The sequence below is a fragment of the Humulus lupulus genome, chromosome 7 (assembly GCF_963169125.1).
Source record: "Humulus lupulus chromosome 7, drHumLupu1.1, whole genome shotgun sequence".
In the NCBI taxonomy this organism is placed as follows: domain Eukaryota; kingdom Viridiplantae; phylum Streptophyta; class Magnoliopsida; order Rosales; family Cannabaceae; genus Humulus; species Humulus lupulus.
In genome coordinates this window covers 126005278-126009062 of record NC_084799.1, presented here as the reverse complement: position 1 = coordinate 126009062, position 3785 = coordinate 126005278, and the positions used below count along the sequence as shown (strand labels likewise).

Here is a 3785-nt window from a genome sequence, read left to right as displayed (position 1 = left end):
ACTAGCATAATAAATAGACCTGAATACTTTGTCAATTCGCTGTCCCAAAACTGCACCCACCGCTTAGTCACTAGCATCACACATCAACTCAAAAGGTAATTCCCAATTTGGAGCTATCACAATTGGAGCAGAAATAAGATTTTCTTTCAAGACATTGAAAGCCTTCACACATTCATCATTAAAATCAAAGACAACTCCATTCATAAGCAGGTTCGAGAGAGGCTTGGACACTTTAGAGAAATCTTTTATGAATCTTCGATAGAACCCAGCGTGACCAAGAAAACTTCTTACACCTTTGACTGAAACTGGTGGAGGCAGCTTTTCAATGGTAGAAATTTTTGCTCTATCTACCTCAATTCCCTCACTCGAAATTTCATGGCCAAGAAAAATCCCCTCTTTTACCATAAAATGGCATTTCTCCCAATTCAACACCAGATTTGCCTTCTCACAACGATTCAACACGTTTTCCAAGTTACCCAAACAGAGGTCAAATGATGAGCCAAAACACAGAGAAATCATCCATGAATATCTCAATACACCTTTCTACCATATCTAAAAATATAGCTATCATGCACCGATGAAATGTTGCAGGGGCATTACATAGTCCAAATGGCATTCTCCTGAAAGCAAATGTACCATAGGGACATGTAAATGTTGTTTTCTCTTGATCCTCTAGTGCAATAGCGATCTGATGATACCCTGAATACCCATCCAAGAAACAGTAGTAGCTATGGCCTGCTAATCTGTCAAGCATTTGATCAAGGAAAGGCAAAGGGAAATGATCCTTCCTTGTTGCCTTGTTGAGCTTATGGTAATCTATACAAATCCGCCACCCCGTTACAGTTCTTGTTGGAATGAGTTCATTGTTTTCAATTTTTACCACTGGCATACCACCCTTTTTAGGTACCACTTGCACAGGGCTCACCCATGCGCTATCAGAAATTGGGTAGATCACCCCAACGTCCAACCATTTAAGAATCTGCTCAAGTACAACTTCCTTCATGGCTGGATTGAGTCTTCTCTGGGCCTCTATGGATGGCTTGCTATTCTCTTCCAATAAGATTTTATGCATTACTGTTGATGGGCTTATTCCTCTAATATCCGCCAATGTCCACCCAATGGCCAATTTATGATCCCTTAAAACCCTCAACAATTTCTCCAATTCTATCTTTGACAGGTCAGCTGACACAATGACAGGTAAAGTTTCATTCTCTCCCAAATATGCATATCTCAAATAATCTGGAAGAACCTTCAATTCCAGCTGCGGTGGCTGCTGAATGGATGTTAGCGATTTATCAGGCGCGTCTGCAAATTCTTGAAACTTCTTCCAGTATGGCAGGAAGGAATTGATCTAGTTAACACAATCTCTTATCTCAGCATCATCATCGTCGACCTCATCACCTAATAGTACTGCCTCTAAGGCATCACTATTCATCCTTCTCTTCGAGACTGCCTTCTCTATCACATCCACACTATAGCAACTGTCACTAGCCACCGGATACTTCATGGCCTTGAAGACATTAAAGACCACCTCATCTCCTTGAACTCTAAGCTTAAGCTCTCCCTTTTGAACATCAATAAGAGCTTGACCTGTGGCTAGAAATGGTCTGCCGAGAATAATAGGTACATCTGTATCCTTCTCCATGTCCAAAACAATAAAGTTAGCTGGAAATATAAACTTATCCACCTTCACAAGAACATCTTCAATAATACCCCGTGGATGTGTCACCGATCGGTCTACTAGTTGTAGAGTGACAGTTGTTGGTTTTGCCTCCCCCAAACCAAGTCTTCTAAACACAGATAAGGGCATCAGATTAATACTCACCCCCAGATTACATAAAGCGTGTTTGCATTCAAATTTTCCAATGGTGCAAGGTATGGTGAAGCTCCCCGGATCTCTCAGCTTTTGGTGTAACTTCCTTTGTAATATCGCGCTGCACTCTTCAGTCAGTGCTTCAGTCTCATAGTCTTCCATCCTCCTTTTCTTGGACAGAATCTCCTTCATGAATTTCACATAGCTGGGCATCTGCTCCAAGGCCTCAGCAAAAGGAATATTTATATGCAGCTTTTTAAACACCTCTAAAAACTTAGAAAACTGTTTATCCAGTGTAGTCTTTCTAAGCCTCTGAGGATATGGAACTCAAACTGGCTGCTCATTAACAACTGTCGGACTCTTTTCTGAAAGCTGGTGGTCTTCAGTAACCTTTGCTGAATCAGACTGTTCACCCATCTCTCCATTCTGAACCACTGCCTGTGGGGATATAGACTGCTCAGTTTGCTTCCCACTCCTCAAAGTAATTGCCTGAACTTGCTCCTTAGGGTTGAATTCAGTATTACTAGGCAAATTTCCCTGCAGTCTGTTATTAAGCATATTAGCCAACTGCTCTACTTGAGTTTCCAAGTTTCTGATTGAAGATCTAGTCTCTGTCATAAACTGAGTTTGAGTATTGGTGAGGGTCAATAGTGCAGCTTGCAGTTCATTAGGCCTTTCAGGTGGAGTTTGATTCATTGATTGTCGAGGCCTAGGCTGTTGTGATGAAGAGGCTTGATGCATTGGTGGCTGAGGCATATTATTATGAAATTGACCCTGAAACTGAGGTTGCTGGCCTTGATTATTCTTCGAAGAAAAATTAGGATGATTTCGCCACCCAAGATTGTAAGTATTGGAGAATGGATTATTGAATGACCTCTGAAAGTTTCCCACCGCTTAAACCTGAGCTTGATCCATCAGAGTGTTATTATTCATACTGATAGGGCACTGATCAATAGAGTGAGAACCACCACAAATTTCACACCTAGCTGCCATTTGAACCGCATTAACATATACAGTGCTCTGTTGTAACTGTTTTGTCAAGGAGGCTACTTGTGCTGTTAGAGCAGTGATTGCATCCAGCTCATGCACCCCAGCTACCTTTCTGACCCCCGATGATCTTTCCTCAGACCACTGATGATTATTTGTGGCCATGTCCTTCAGCAGCTCATAAACACCAGTTGCACTCTTGCTCATAAAAGTACCACCCGCTGCAGCATCAATAATGGTTCTAGTAGTAGGACATAAACCATTATAGAAATTTTGCACTAACATCCACTGTTCAATGCCATGATGAGGACATCTTCTCAAAAGTTCCTTGAACTGTTCCCAAGCTTCATACAATGATTCTCCATTATTCTGGCAAAAATTATTGATTTCTCCCCTCAATTTAGCAGCTTTGGAAGGAGGGAAGAATTTTGACAAAAACTTCTGAGCCAAATCTTGCCAGGTAATAATAGAGTTCGGTTGCAAAGAGTTCAACCAACTTTTAGCTCTATCCCTCAGAGAAAATGGGAAAAGCCTAAGTTTAATAGCGTCATCACTCACCCCATTGTATCTGAAAGTTCCACACAGCTCCAGAAAATTAGACAAATGGGTGTGAGGATCTTCAGAAGGCAACCCATTAAATTGAACAGAGGATTGCACCATTTGTAGAATAGCTGGCTTGATCTCAAAGTTGTTAGCCTCTACAGCTGGTGGGCGTATACTGTTTTGTACTCCCGTCAGAGTGGGCAGTACATAGTCTCTCAGGCTCCTCTCCGCATTGTTCTGAGCCTGACCCCCTTTTGCAATCCCAGCAATTAAAACATTCCTGTCATCCCCATCATTCTGTGCCATCTTCACAGACTTCTAGGCTTCCCTCTTGTTCTTTTTGTTTTGTTTGCAAGACTTTTCAATCTCAGGATTCAAAGGAACAAGACTGTCTGCTCCTCTTCTGATACGCATATAACACAATTCACCTGAGATAGACAAA

General features: G+C 41.7%; 1 non-coding gene across 1 annotated transcript; it reads left to right on the top strand.

Moving 5' to 3' along the window:
• Positions 1 to 3095: 3095 nt before the first annotated feature.
• Positions 3096 to 3202, top strand: LOC133793015 (small nucleolar RNA R71). The gene has a single exon (XR_009874480.1). It is a non-coding gene; the product is annotated as a small nucleolar RNA R71 (small nucleolar RNA).
• The last annotated feature ends 583 nt before the right edge of the window (positions 3203 to 3785 follow it).